Genomic DNA, 16,134 nt, shown 5'->3' with positions numbered 1-16,134 from the left:
CAAGAGCTGAGGTGAGAGTGATTGCCCTGGATATCAAGGCAGCATTTGACCGAGTGTGGCTTCAACGGGCCCTAGCCAAACTGAAGTCAATGAGAATCAACCTAGCACAAAGGAAGATGTTTGTGGTTGTTGGACGTCAATCATCTCAGCCCCAGGACATTGATGCAGGAGTTCCTCAGGGTAGTATCCTAGGCCTGACCATCTTCAGCTGCTTCATCAATGACTTTCCCTCCGTCATAAGGTCAGAAGTAGGGATGTTCGTTGATGATTGCATGATGTTCAGTACCATTCGCACCAGAAACTGAACTGGAGCAGCCACATAAATACTGTGCTAGAAGAGCAGGTCAGAGATTGGGAATTCTGCAGTGAGTAACTCACCTCCTGACTCCCCAAAGCCTCTCCACCATTTGCAAGGCACAAGTCAGGAGTCTGATGGAGTACATACATACGAACATACGAATTAGGAGCAGAAGTAGGCCATTCGGCCCCTCGAGCCTACTCTGCCATTCAATAAGATCATGGCTGATCTGTTTGTGTTTCGAATTCCACACTCCCATCTACCCCCAATAATCTTTGATTCTCTTGCCTAACAAGAATCTATCTACCTCCGCCTTAAAAATATTCAATAAACCTGCCTCCACCATCTTCTGACGCAGGGAGTTCCAAAGTCGCACAAGCCTCTGAGAGAAAAAAATTCTCCTCATCGCTGTCCAAAAAGAGCGACCCCTAATTTTAAGATAGTGTGTTGGAATACTCGCCACTTGCCTGGATGAGTGCAGCTCCAACAACACTCAGGAAGCTTGACACCATCCAGGACAAAGCAGCCCACTTGATTGGCACCCCATCCACCTTAAACATTCATTCCCTCCACCACTGACGCATAGAGGCAGCAGTGTGTACCTTTTACAAATGGACTGCAGCAACTCACCAAGGCTTTTTCAACAGCGCCTTCCAAACCCGCAACCTGTTTCACCTAGAAGGACAAGGACAGGAGGTGCATGGAAACACAACCACCTGCAAGTTTCCCTCCAAGTCATACACCATCCTGACTTGGAAAAATATTGCTGTTCCTTCACTGTCACTGGATCAAAATTCTGGAACTCACTCCCTTACAGCACTGTGGAAGTACCCGTACCAGATGGACTGCAGTGGTTCAAGAAGGCAGCTCATCACCACTTTCTCAAGGGAAATTAGGGATGGGCAACAGATGCTGGCCTTGCCAACGATGCCCACATCTCATGAAAGAATTTTAAAAAGACCACCTCTGTCAGCAGGGAAAATGGAGGTCCTACTGTTTCTGGCAGAGGGGCTTTGGAGTAACTGTCCACACCAGGAGCACCCTGAGAAGAGCCCCCAAATGTGGAAGGCGGCCACTTCTTCCCTTTATAAGGCATAATTCTGCCTCCCTGTTGACCTGAGAGAGATATGGACTTAGTGGAGATTCCAGGTACCGCATTCCCCTCTCGCCTCGCCACCGTTGCATGGAGCTCATGAATAAGGTGAGAGTAGGCAGGACTGCGCGTATCTGTGGCAGCCACTGATTGGTCTGCTGGATGTGACTGTTCATGAGAGTCGCAAATCTCTCAATGGACAAAGCCAGCTGTACAATCGGCAGAGAGAGTGCAGCACCCAAGGCGTGGATGGACTCCTCCACTGTCCGCGCTTGGGTACACACAGCCTCTGGCATCTCTGCCTGATGTTGCCTCACCTCTCGCTGCAGCTGCAGCATTTCCCATGTTGTTGCCGACACCAGAGACACGTCATCAGCCCAGGGCTCAGCATGGGCCTGGCCTCCTACAGTCCTCTGACTTCCAGTGGCCTCAGCTGTCACATCCTCTGTCAGATGCCTTGGTGCACCTGTGATGTGCTCACCAGGTTGTGTGGCTGAATCTAAATACATGTGACCACACACCAATGTGACAGTATCTGCGCTGATGGAGGGTGTGGGGGAATGATGTGAATGTACACCCTCTGAGGCTCTCTCCTCCTCCTCAGAGGTGGCCACCTGTCCCCCAGGCTCTTGAGCTCCTCTCTCTTGTTGTTCATCTTGACCTGCATAAGAAATCATCGACATTGAAGGATTAGGGTCTGCCCATCGTAACATTCCAACCACCCCAACTGTTCTTCTCCAGTGATGCAGTAGTGATCACCTGCGCTACGTGGCTATTTGGTAGCAGATATACCCTTGTGCCCCACTCTCTTGGATAGATGCCCCTGTCTTGCCATTACTTGTGTTGCTCTGCCAGTTCCATGCCCTCCTCCTCCGTCAGGGTGAGGACATGAAGATAATGCACTCCACCACCGGTCTTGGCATGCTACTTCCTATTGTGTGCCGTCTTCTCCTGCAGACACTAAGATGAATAAAGTTAGTCTCCCAGCAGGGAAAAGACCCTCGTGATGATAATCCAAATGAGCCATGATAGGGACACACATATGCCTCCTGCAAGAGGCCACCCTTGACATACTATGCTGGGGAATGCATTGACAGACGGGCACCTCTCACTGAGGTGTAGCCATGCTTCAGGCCCCATTGCCAACTCCGTAACCCCATTGCCTTGGCTGGGTGGTTCCTCTCTCTCCACCAAATGCAGCCTCTCACTCTGACACAAACTAGGCCCAAAGGGTTGGAAGTGAATGGAACACCCACTTTGGCAGATGGGATCAGGTCATTGACCCTTTTCCAGCACTGGATCCAGGTCCTGGAGGTGACCCCATGGCTGCCTACCTCCTCGCTGTCTCTATCCAGGCTTGCTTGGTCAGGTAGACTGGACTCCTCCTCCCATCCCAGGGGAAGGGGACCTCCCCTCTTTCCCTTGCAGCCTGGAGGAGAGTCTGGAGCAAGGTATCGCTGAACCATGGGGCCAGCCACGGTCATCCTTTTGCCATTCTGCTTGCAGGCGTTTGATCAGATCCTTGGCAGTACTGAATGCAGGGTGTCTGCAATGCCAGGCAGCAGTCAGGCAGGGGCTCTGGAACAGCAGGCAGTATTGACTGCAGGGCTATCAGCCCTTTAAATTTGGCATCCTGAGCACCTGATGCCGCCTTTGCCACCTCTGTCCTCTCATTGGACAGCCCCTGCACCTCCCGATCTTAATTGGCTGGCTGCCGCTTAAGCACGTTCAACCGGCCGCTCATTGATCCAACAGAAACAGGACCTGCGGTCAACAAGTAAAATCCAGCCTGATGGTTGGAGTGCAGAAGGGACTCGCTAAAATGAGAGTTTTTGCTCCTTCTCCAGTCAGGACCAGGTGTTTGTGTGGCAACCAGTATGCCACGTGAGTGGAGAGGTACTGTCCTCCACAAGGCAGTTTGAGGGACTAACATTGAGATTGAAGCCAGGGAAATGGCCCCCTTGCTTAGGGGGCTAATAGGCTGACTGCATCATTGGGGTGGGTGGGGGGCTGTGGCGGGGGCAGGTGTCTGAGCAACCTGTCCCTGAGATGAAAGAAGGGCAGAGTTTCTTTTGGAAAGTGGCAAGTGGGCACCATAGATGCACCCAAAGAAGCATTTGTGCCCTGCTGCTCCATGCTAATGAGCAGTGCAGTGCAGTGGGATTCGTGTTGGAGTTCGCATAAGGAATTTTGCTGCCCAAGTCTTTTGTGCAACTTATTACTGATGTTTGGAATTACTGGGGTAATGTTACTCTTCACTGCTTTGGTGATAAATCAGCACAGCAGATTGTCCTTTTGTTATAGAACATGCTTGATTTTCATTTCCATTGTGTTCACTCAGAATTATAGAGCTTTTCATTTTTTTCATCTAGAAAACAAGTCATTCTTAAGCAACCACATAATAAAAAAAATCCCTAATTCAAGTTTGATTACTGAGGTGAGGTGCAGCAGCGATGAAGGTCTTTATAGGGGGATTGATTTTTGACAGAATTATGAGCAGTTTAATGTTTTTGATGATGGTAGATTCCTTTTAAAGAGGTGCTGTCACCTCACTGGGCAACATCACTTCCTTTGTCTCTACCTTCTCCCCACCGCCAATCAAATAATCTACCGTGTTCTTGTTACCTTCAGATTACACCATAGCATTCCTTACTGGGCATCCAAGTTCCACCCAAAATGAACTAAAACCTGTCCAAAACTCTGCTTCTGCATTCTGTTCTGCTCCCCTAATGCTCTTGCCCTGACCTACTTCCACTAGACACTCATATCTCAGAAAATTGCATTAAAAATCCTTGTCTTCATCTACATGTTTGTCCATAGTAGCTTGAAAGCCTCTTATGAAAATGTAAAGGATTTTCATACAGTCATGAATTGTTATAATTAGGGAAACAGGCTTTAAATTACACTTGAGCTCAAAAACCTGCAGGCCCATCATTCTGAGTGTGTCTTCCAGCAGGAACGCCCTCCAAAATGTGGAGCTGGAGGTGCTCCGATAATTCAGTGAGTGTCTTAAGACTGTGCGTCTTAAGCACCTGCCCAGCAAATGAGGCTAAGAATGGGCGGAACAGTGGTGCAGTGGTTAGCACCGCAGCCTCACAGCCCCAGCGAACCGGGTTCAATTCTGGGTACTGCCTGTGTGGAGTTTGCAAGTTCTCCCTGTGTCTGCGTGGGTTTTCTCCGGGTGCTCCGGTTTCCTCCCACAAGCCAAAAGACTTGCAGGTTGGTAGGTAAATTGGCCATTATAAAATTGCCCCTAGTGTAGGTAGGTGGTAGGGAAATATAGGGACAGGTGGGTTGTGGTAGGAATATGGGATCAGTGTAGGATGAGTATATATGGGTGGTTGATGGTCGGCACAGACTCGGTGGGCCGAAGGGCCTGTTTCAGTGCTGTATCTCTAAACTAAACTAAACTAAAATTCTGGTAGAGTCAGCTGGGCCTGGGGATGGGGATTATCTCCCACTCCCACAACCCTGCCGAAAGAAGGAAAAAACACTATAAAGAAGCCAAGAAAAGATTCTCCGCTTCAGGGGTCCAGGCCTTGAACCAGGCCTAGATCTTAATTTGTTCTGGCTTCCATGACTGTACTGACTAGTGTAACTTGTCTTATTTGAATACTGCACATTTCAGGTTGAAGCCACAGGAAACTCCCAGTAGAGGAGTCCTTGACAGTGCTGTTGCTCCTGAGAATCTCTGACTGTGAAGGGGAGGGGGTCTAAAAATCACACCAAGGACACTTTGAATCTCATGCGACAATTCCTCACAATTGGCCGATTTGGACTCCTTCAAGTTTGTTGCCAAGATGCAGAAGCTGCTAGACCTATTAATGTTTGCAACTGCCTATAATGTTCCAAAAGCATTCTGCTTTTGAATGCAGTTTCACAAAGATCTAGATCCACCAGCTGCTGGAGGAGGCTTTCTCCAACGTTGATGAAGGGACTTCGCTGCATCCTCTTACTCATCCTACAGTTCTCAGTGATTCCACCTCAGTGTTCCCTTCATATCTTCAATCCATATCCCACCATTGGCAGAGATACAAAGGGAGTAATTTTAACTCCCAAGGCTGGGTGGATGGGAATTCAAACCCAACCCAAACCTGCCTCCAACCCGCCCATGCCTGGAAGTCTGGGTTTCCCCACATGCCGTGGAATTTAACTCCACAGCATATAACATCTGGACCTGACAGGTTCCCTGTCCAGAAGTCAGCCATGTTAACAGGCTTGGCTTCCAGTCAGGTGGATGGCAGGCTCCAGGATCAAGTAGGTTCAATCCCTGACCCCAGGTGAATCCAATCCCAGTGGGAGTCCCACTCCAACCCCAGTTGGATGTCCGATCCCAAGGTGGGATCTGATTTCTGATCCTGGGGGTGTTGTGGAGGGGGTTGGTGGTGTTTGATCCTTGACCCTGGGGCCTTTGTATCAGGGGAGGGGGTCTGATGGGGTGTGTGTGGGGGTGGGGGGGGGGCTGGGTGGTGGCGAGGGAAGTATTCCTGCTCCTCTTGACCCACAAGCAGTTCTGTGAAGGTACTTACCTTCTCCCCAAAGATTTCCTCACTTAATTTCAGTTATCAGCCTGGCAAACCCTGTTGCCCACTGTAAAACCTACAAACCAGGCTGCCAGCCTCATTAAAATATGTAAATTGCCAACCCACTCTGTAAGTGGGCGGGTTTGCGATGGGAGCTCAGATTTTTAAAATGTTCATCCTAACCCCAACTCCTCCCAACCTATCCATTTTTATGTGCTAAAATCTCCCTAATAAAGTAAAGTAATTCTGCACATCTGCTCACCAAGGAAAGGCCATGACTGTGTTGACACAAGGAAGCAGAGAATTATGGATTAGCAATGCTATACAGAAAACCTATTGAACACATATTAGAAGGATTGTGTCTGGATCATTGTGACAGTTCCTGATAGATAGACAGTTCATTCAGGACATATTTGTTCACACACACTAGCATTGTGGCATGCATAAAGGATAAAGACCACATACTATGAGAACTGAATTAGGAAATAGGTACTTCAACCATTATAGAAGTTCATTATCATGTAGTCACATCTTATAATTGCAGTAGTTTTGATAACACCTAACTAGCATATTTATTTAATATAAAAACAAGAAATGCTGGAACCACTCAGCAGGTCTGGCAGCATCTGTGGAAAGAGAAGCAGAGTCAACGTTTCGGGTCAGTGACCCTTCATCGGAACTGACAAATATTAGAAAAGTCACAGGTTATAAGCAAGTGAGGTGGGGGTGGGGCAAGAGGTAACAAAGGAGGTCTAGATTGGACCAGGCCGCATAGCTGACCAAAAGGTCACGGAGCATAGGCAAACAATATGTTAATAGTGTGTTGAAAGACAAAGCATGAGTACAAATTAGGTGTTAATACACTGAATATTGAACAGCAGCAAGTGCAAACCTGAAAAAAACAGTGAGTAAGCAAACTGAACAAACTAAGATGAAATGAAATAAATGCAAAAAAAAAGATTGTAAAAAATGTTAAAAAGAATGTAAAAAAAAAATAAAAAAATAAAAATAAAAATCACTAAAAATGAAAGTAAAATGGGGGGCTGTCATGCTCTGAAATTATTGAACTCAATGTTCAGTCCGGCAGGCTGTAGTGTGCCTAATCGGTAGATGAGATGCTGTTCCTCGAGCTTGCGTTGATGTTCACTGGAACACTGCAGCAATCCCAGGACAGAGATGTGAGCATGAGAGCAGGGGGGAGTGTTGAAATGGCAAGCAGCCGGAAGCTCAGGGTCCTGCTTGCGAACTGAGCGGAGATGTTCCGCAAAGCGGTCACCCAGTCTGCGCTTGGTCTCCCCAATGTAGAGGAGACCACACTGTGAGCAGCGAATACAGTATACTACATTGAAAGAAGTACAAGTAAATCGCTGCTTATTTTAGCATATTTATTTGTCCATTTACCTCAGTACAACCAGAGCTCCTTAAGATTTGGTTATAAATCTATGTTACCCTGTAGTGCACTTTGTTTGCATTTTGACTGATACAAGCATAGACTGCTCCATCATAAATACAGAATAAATACAGGTTAGACTAATAAGAATCTAGAGTTTGTGATAATGAGTTTTGGTGGTTTTTGAGAATGAATACTGAATAGCAATTGTCAGTGTCAAACATTTATGGACCTCAGACCACCTGAAAAAGCACACTTTGTCTGCAGGAAAGCCGCAGGATCTCACGCTCGGTTAATAAGTATCCACAAATGGAATATCTAGGCTTTGATTTATGCTTCACACTTTGAGCTTTGACAGACAATTTTATGTCAGTGTTTATCTATCTTACAGAAGGTTAGCTAACTGAACAGAACTATTAAGGAGACACTCAGCCTCAAACAGGAATGTGCTTCTTTCCATTCATGTTGCTTGGCTAGACATTCCTGATAACTGTAGTAAAATTTTTATAATCCCTTCGAAGTTCCTCTTGTAAAAGTCAGTCTGGGCAGATGCAACTAATGTAATGGCATTCTGAAGTTCCTAGTTCTCATAAGGACGCAATAGTCTCTACAACACCTATCCAATGTGTATTTCAGGGCTTAATTGTAATCTCTTCCTTGGTATAGGATTCTAATCAGCTTCATATTTTGAGAGAGAAAATGGGAAATGCTAGTGAGAAAATTCAGTCTAGTGTTACGACCAGGTGAGAAAGGGATCTAGGGGCCTTTTACTGTTTTCATCAGTAACAGGGTTTATTTTTTTAAACGCACACAGTTTTGAGCTCCCCCTTTAGTGAATCCTTGTTCACCACTTTCCAATTATAAGGCAAAGAAATGAGCATAACAGACTTTCTTAGGTTTAAAGAAGAAAAGTGGAATTTATTAAAACTTAAACTTAAACACTAATTTGGTTAACGCCTACGGATACATGCCGCACCCCACGCTAGCATGCAAATGTGATACGCACATGCAAAAAATGGAGACAGAAAAGAGCAGAAGAAAAATAAAGTAAAAAAGTTTGAGGCAATCTCTGAAGAGGGGTTTTTACTGTGCTTCGAGCTCGTTGTAGTCCTTGATTGTAGGCAGTTTTGCTGTTCGTTGGGGTCCAGTATTCTTCTTAAACTTTGTTCACTGTAGGAGATTTTTCTCTCTTGGGGTTCACGTGTCTTCAATGGGTCTTCAGTTCCATGAGAAAGAGATGGAAGCAGACAGGAAAGAAATGTTCTCAGTCCAGGAGAAAATAGCTTTCTGAGTTTCAAACACTCTGTGGCAAGTTCAAATTCAAACAGCCAATTAGTCATGTGACTAAACTAGTCTGACCAGGTCTTCTGTGTATTGGAGAAACAGAGACTGGGTCCTTTGTTCCTACATTGTCTGCCAGCATGCAAAAAAGGTCTTTCCGGTGAGGGGCCCGGCAATTCCCCGTGATAGGCCCTCTTCTTCCCAGCAACAATTTTAAGTTTTTAATGTTCATGTGGCGAAATAATGTGTGCCTCATTCTTGGCAGGTGGGGGCTGGAAGCTAGAGATAGGGCTGCTGTTTTTCAGCAACAATGCACAGAAGGCAACATGAGCCCACAAATACAGGATGCATATGTCCCTATGGCTGCATTCCACGTTTTGACATAATTGCAAGTAACTTGTAATGCATGTACAAAACATTTAATTGGGTTAAAGGTTTTCAGTACAACCCTTCTAATGCAGCTTTCAGAAACTTTCTAGCATATATGCAGTTCAGAAATTATTCTGCAGAAGACAGAAGGTTAGTTGCAGGAGCATATTTCTAAACTAAAAACTGCTCAAATATATTAGAGTTTGGGTACAGTTCTAATTTTTAGGTCTTGCTTTTTTTTAATGTGGAACAAGCAATTAGATAAAATCACCTGTAAACAAATACATGTTTCATAATCAAAAATAAAATAGAATGGGGCTGGTTTTTCGTAGTGGTTCTAAACTACAGTAACTACAGTAGAATGTCGGCATGAAACCTCAGAAAAATGGCATAAATCCTGCTTATGGTGTTCTCCAGCATTTCCACAGATCTTATACTGAAGTTACAATGGATGATCGGAAATTCAATCCGAAAACTGGTGTTGGGAAAACTTCAGATTTAATCAGTAAAACTATTTTGAAAGGAACAAATACAATACTTTAAGTAAATAATAAAAACTGACAATTGTCTTCACAAATTACAATGTTAAAGTTGTTGATCAGTATCACTTACTGCATAGACAGCATTGCTTCCCCAAAGGTACTTCATTCAGCCATCTAAATGTGATGAAGGTGAATGATGATGCAATCTGTGTTAATGCTGTCTGTCTGTTTGCAGCAAAGATACTATGCTCCCTGTGCCAAGTAGAGAAAGCAGCTGTGTGTATTGCACCAAAACTGTAGTATGCTGACATGAATCTTCATGGATTTTATTGAGTTTAAACTTATTTTCCCTCCAGAAACATTTATAGCCTTATAAAGGTTTGCGGTCCAGTAGAACTCACACCAGGGTCTTGATATTAACCCTATCATGGTGGACAGGGGAGGGTCATTACGCCTTTCACAACAGAGGGTTTCATAGCATGCGAATGTCCTACTGTGAAAGGCAGGATACTTCATTACCATATTTAATCAGACCCCTACAGTGCATTTAGGAGCCTGATTTAAATGTAATAGCTGCATTGCAGGTTTCCCAGGTTTCAGCAAACCCAGTAGTAAAATGGAGGTTGGAGCTGCCGGCTCAAGAAGGTAAGTACCTTTTACAGCAATCCTTGTGGGCCAGGTGGAACAAGAGTGCTCCCTCCTGCAAAGAAGCATTCAGCCTCCCCTCTACTGAACATGGCCTCTCTGCCCTAGCCACGATTGCTGACATCCCCCACCACCAACATACCACCCCCCCCCACCCCCCCAAGCCCCAAACTCTCCCTCCCTCCCTCCCTCCCTCCCATGATGGCCTATCTTCCCTCGCAAGCCCTGATCTTTCATTCCCTACCCCCATCTCAATTTCTGGGGCCATCTCCAAGAGTTCCCAGCTGCACTCGCCACCCACTAGATTTCCAGTTTGACAGCCAACCAGCCAGCCTGTCATTTTAGCAAGCTGCTGGGTGGGAAACAGAAGTAAAAAAATTATAATGAGTCCCTACCACTACATTTGATGGAACCGCCATGTTGCCAGCTTAGCCAGATTTTCTGCACTATCTCCTTGCCTTCCCGGAAGGCGGATGAGTTCCTGAAAGCAGATTTTAGGGAGCTAGGAAAGAAATTAAAAAGCAGGACCTCAAAAACAGTAATCTCAGGATTACTCCCAGTCCCATGTGCGAGTGAGCATAGGAATAGGAGGATTGAGCAATTTGAACATGTGACTTAAGAATTGGTGTAGGAGGGAGGGCATCAGATTTCTGAGGCATTGGGACCAGTTCTGGGGCAGGTGAAACCTGTACAAGATGGATGGGTTGCATCTTAGCAGGACCGGGACTAATATCCTCGCAGGGAGATTTGCTACTGCTGTTGGGAAGGGTTTAAATTAGATTGGCAGGAGGAACCTGAGAGAGAGCTCAGATTGGAGGGAAGCAAAACTGGTAACAGGAAGTAGAAAAGTAGTAAGCAAAATTAGAAGACAGACGAAGCAAAGGCAAGCATCAAATGGGATCAGAATGCAGAATAATGTTAAAAAAGGCAGAATTAGAGGCACTCTATCTGAATGTATCCAGCATTCACAACAAGGTTGATGATTTGAAGGCACAAATTGAGTATAAAGGGAATGATTTAATTGTCATTGCAGAGATGTGGCTGCGGGGTGGCCAAGATTGGGAACTGAATATCCAAGGATATTCTTCATTTGAGAGGGGTGGATAGGGGGTGCGGGGTGGGAAAGGAGGTGGGTTAACGGTCTTAATAGGGGACGAAATTGGTACATTGGTGAGAAGGGATCTTGAATCGGGGGAATCAGGATGTGGAGTTGGTTTGGGTGGAGCTCGGAGGTAGCAGGGGGCAGCAGACATTGGTGGGAGTTGTTTCTGGGCCACCAAACAGTAGTGATAGTGTAGGGCACAGTATGAATCAGCAGGTTGGAGATTCATGTGGTGTGGGTGGTACGGTAGTGATGGGCAACTTTGATTTATATGTAGACTGGGCAAACCTAATCGGCACTGATGCTGTGGAGGATGAGTTCCTGGGGCGTGTAAGAGGTGGGTTCCTGGAGTGGTGCGTTGAGGAGCCAACTAGGGATCGGGTTATTTGCATTTGGTATTGTGTAGTGAGGAAGGGCTGATTAGTGACCTTGATGTGGAAGAGCCTTTGGGGAATTTTCACTTTCGTATGATGGAGTTTCGCATTAGGTTTGAGTGTGATGTGGTTCATTCTGAAGCTAGGGTGTTAGAGCTGAATGGGGGGAGCTGTGAGTGTGTGTCGGGGGGTGGTGTGAGTTGGCTGTGGTGAATTGGGAGAATACACTGAAAGATTTGACAGTGGGTGGGCAATGGATAGTATTTGGGGAGATGCTGCACGGTCTGCAACAGATGTATATTCCTCTGGGGCACGGACACCCAGTGGGAGAGGTGGGTCAACTGTGGCTAACTGAAGGGGTTGGAGTTGCATTGGGTTGAAGGAAGTGGCTTGTAGTGGTGCTGGGAAGGGGTGGTGTGCGTGAGGATTGGGAGCAGTTTGGAACCTGGCAGGGGATGACCTGGTGGGGAGGGGGAAGGGAGAGTGTGCGTGCAGGCTGGCGAGAGATATGGGGGTGGAGTGTAGAAGCTTTTTTGGGTACGTGAAGGGGAAAAGATCGGCTAGGACAAATGTGGGCCCATTACAGGTGGTGGGGAATGGGAAGGTTGCGCTAGAGGTTAGATGGTTGCTTTGTGTCTGTCTTCGTGGATGAGGATACGGAAAGTCTCTCAGAGATGCTGGGAAACCAAGGGACTTGTGAAACTGATGAGCTGGAGGAGGTTAGTGTGAGTAAGGAGATAGTACTTGAAGAATTAACTGGATTGAAAGTTGATAGATCCCCTGGACCAGATGAGTTGTGTCCTGGATTGTGTTGAAAGAGGTGGCTTTAGGGATGGTGGATGCATTGGTGGTTATCTTTCAGGATTCTATGGATTCTGTAGAGGTTCCCGCACACTGGAGGGTGGCAGATGTGATCCGGTGTTTGTGGGGGGAGGGAGAGAGAGACTGGAGAACTGCGGACCTGTTAGCTTGGTGTTGGCGGTAGGGGAAATGTTGGAGTCATTTGTGGGGGATGTGGTGACTGGACACTTAGACAATAGTGATAGGATTGGGTGGAGTCAGCATGGATATGTGAGGGGAAAATGATGTTTGACAAACCTGTTGGAGTTTTGGGGGGATGTTGCTTGTGGCATGGATAAAGGAAAACCAATGGATATGGTGTATTTGGATTTTCAGAAGGCTTTTGATGGAGCCCCGCATGGGAGGTTAGTAGACAAGGTTGGAGAGCATGGGATTGGGAGTAATGTGCTGGTGTGGATTGGGAATTGGTTGGTTGGCAGGGTACAGAGAGTGGGCGGGTTGTTCTCAGGGTAGCAAACTGTTGATGGTGGGCTGCTGCAGGGATCGGTGCTGGGGCCATAGCTGTTCGCTATCTGTGTGGGTGATTTGGATATGGGGACCGATTGTGATATTTCCGGGCTTGCTGATGGTGCAAGGCTGGGTGGGAGTGTGGGTTGTGGAGGAGATGCAGGGAGGCTTCAGCGGAATTGGACGGACTGGTGGGTGGGCAAGAGCATGGCAGATGGAATGTATTGTGAATAGGTGTGGGGTGGTCCACTTTAGTAGAGAAGGCAGAAGGACAGAGTATTTCATAAATGGTGGGAGGCTGGGAGGTGTTGGTGTCCGGGGGACCTGGGTGTCCTTGTTCATGGGTCGCTGGGGGCTGGCATGCAGGTGCAGCGATCAGTGGGGTGGGTATGGTATGTTGGCCTTCATCACAGGGGGATTTGAGTACGGAAGTAACGATGTCTTGCTGCAGTTGTATGTATTGGCAGGATTGTCTTATGAGGAAGGATTGAGGAAACTGAGCCAGTATTCTCTATAGTTTCGAAGAACGAGAGGTGATCTCATTGAAACTTACAAAATTCTTACATGGCGTGACAGGGTGGTTGCAGATAGGATGTTTCCCTTGGCTGGTGAGTCTCGGACCAGAGGACATAATCTCAGAATAAGGGGTAGACCATTTAAGACTGAGATGAAGAGGAATTTCTTCACTCAGAGGGTGGTGAATCTTTGGAATTCTCTACAACAGAGTGCTGCAGAAGCTCAATCATTGAGCATGTTCAAGACAGAAATCAATAGATTTCTGGAGACTAATGACATCAAGGGATATGGAGATAGCGCAGGAAAGTGGCATTGAGGTAGATGATCAGCCATGATCTAATTGAATGGCGGAGCAGGCTCAACGGGCTGAATGGCCCACTCCTATTCCTATATTCCTATGTTCCTAAATATAGAGGCCCAGTTCTCAGTTAATGCAAATTCCACATAGACCTACTGAGAACAAATTCGGCTGAATTCCAAGAGTAGACTGAGAACTTCCCTTAATGTCGGGATGCAGAAAATATTCGCCTAGACCATTCCCACTGGATTTTCTTGTTGGGGTGCAAATGGGATTGAATCCCAATATTCTGTCCCACTTTATGATCCGCCATCTAGAGATCTGTCTGACTTACTCCTTGTATCAGATCAGAATTCTGGACCAACTGGGGATGAAATTAGACATCACCAGTAATACAAATTGGACAACAGTGAATCAGCAGCCTGTTTTTACCACAACGTTTTTTTTTAAAGGGCTTGTTATGACCAGGTAAGAAGGGGTCTAGGGGTTCCCTCTCAGCCTTTGCCTGGTTTAACTCTAACAGGGTTTAATTTTAAAACACTGTTTTTAGCTCCCCCTCAGTGAATCTTTGTTCACTGCTCCAATTGTAGGGCAAAGAAATCAGTCAGATTTCCTTAGATTTAAATAAGAGAGGCGGAAGTTTATTAATATTAAACTCTAATCTGGTTAACAACCACGAATATGATGCGACCATGCTAGCATGCAAACGTGATAATCACACAAGAAGATAGAGACAGAAAAAGTAGAAGAGAATAAAGGGGAAAAGTTTGAGACAATATTGGGATTATAAGTACAGTCCTTGAAGTTTGATGTGGAGTCTTTGGTTGCTGGTAAGTCCTGCAACTTGTTGGGGCCCAGTGCACGTTTCAACTTGTTTTGATGTTGCCGTCTTTTCTCTCTTGAGGTTTACATGTCTTCCGTGGGTCCAGTGGCTTGGGAGAAAGCGAGAGAGAGACAGCCAAGAGAGAGGCTTCCTTGTTCCAGCTTAAGTTGCAAACTCCCTTTTGTTCCTTTCTGTATGGCACAATTCAACTCCAAGTTGGCCAGCAGGTCAGTCATGTGACTAACTGGCTTAACCACTCCTGCATTTGTAGATTGTATCATTTTAGCAGTCCCTGGAATGCATTTCCTTACACCTTCAATGTTTAGTGATCAAAATCCATTTGGGTTAGTTGGATCAGGGAGTAGTGCTTTGTCTCCACAAGCACCGTCTCTTAGCATGCAAATGTCCTCCAGTCAAAGGTCTGGTGATCTCTTTAACAAGTCATTTCTTCCTCCAGCAACAATTTAAAATCAATGTTCATATGATGAAATTAATATGCTTCATTCTTGGCAGGTGGGGTTCCACATGAGAGGGCTGCTGAAGTGCTATATCCTGCTTTGCTCTACATCCAAAAACCAATTTGACCCCCACCATCTAGAATAATTAACGTAGGGCCGTGCATGGCAAATTCAGGGCCCCTGTGCTCCAAGAGGCAGATCACATGAATGTGTGTCAGAACCCTGAATTTCCAACCCATGCTTCCTTTGAGTGTAGCTCCCTGCAGGGATGAGGGGATTAGTAATCTAATCCTTATATCTACTTGGTGTCAAATGCAAGTGTTTTTTTTGTTTCTCACATCTTCGTTCTCTACTTCCCATCTTGTGAGGAAAGTGTGGTCAGAAAGAAAATAGTCAAATGACAGCTACATAGTCCAGTTCCCCAATGCTTCAGTTATATTTTCCTAATATCTGTGAAAAAAGCTAGTGTAAATTGGCCAGGATTTTGAAATTAATGGTAAAGGAACACTGACAGCTGCCCACAGAGTTTTTGTGGGTTTTTGGGTGTAGACTTACTATCATTGGGCATCGGATCCAGCACAGTGCCCTCTACGGGGGATCTGTGACATCTTTAAGCAGGGCGAGAAACTATGAGGCTCTTCAACCAATCACACTGAAGTAATTGAGGTAATTATAACCACTCAAGATGGGTGGATTTGGGTCAGGTAAGATGTAAAAATTTTTAAAATCTCAAAACTGACCCAACCCACCAATGTCTGGGTTTAATAGAGGCGGAATGAGGGGAAGTGGATAGCCAACCTGCTCCCAGGAAATGTTGCAATGAGGCTTGGAGCCTCACATTTAACCTGTGTTACAGGTTTAACCTTGGCCAGCCTGGTTTCCAGGAGTTTGGGATATCCAGCAGCTCAAGGAAGGTAAAGACAGCTTCATGGAAAAAAGGTAACTGCCTTGACAGCACTGCTTGTGGGCTAGAAGGAGCAGGAGTGCTCCCCCCACCCCCAACGCACCAAGCTATTTGATTCTTGTCGAGTTTCCCAACTGAAACTCCTACCTCCAGTAAATATTGGGACTGCAGAATCTAAAGCAAGAAGTATAAACCAGGAATTATATATTAGTTTTAAATCATGTACAGAAAGCAAAATAAAGATTTGGAAAGAAAAATGGATTTAAGCGA

Source organism: Heterodontus francisci, chromosome 4 (genome assembly GCF_036365525.1).
Source record: "Heterodontus francisci isolate sHetFra1 chromosome 4, sHetFra1.hap1, whole genome shotgun sequence".
NCBI classification, from domain to species: domain Eukaryota; kingdom Metazoa; phylum Chordata; class Chondrichthyes; order Heterodontiformes; family Heterodontidae; genus Heterodontus; species Heterodontus francisci.
Note: the sequence above shows the minus strand (reverse complement) of the source record.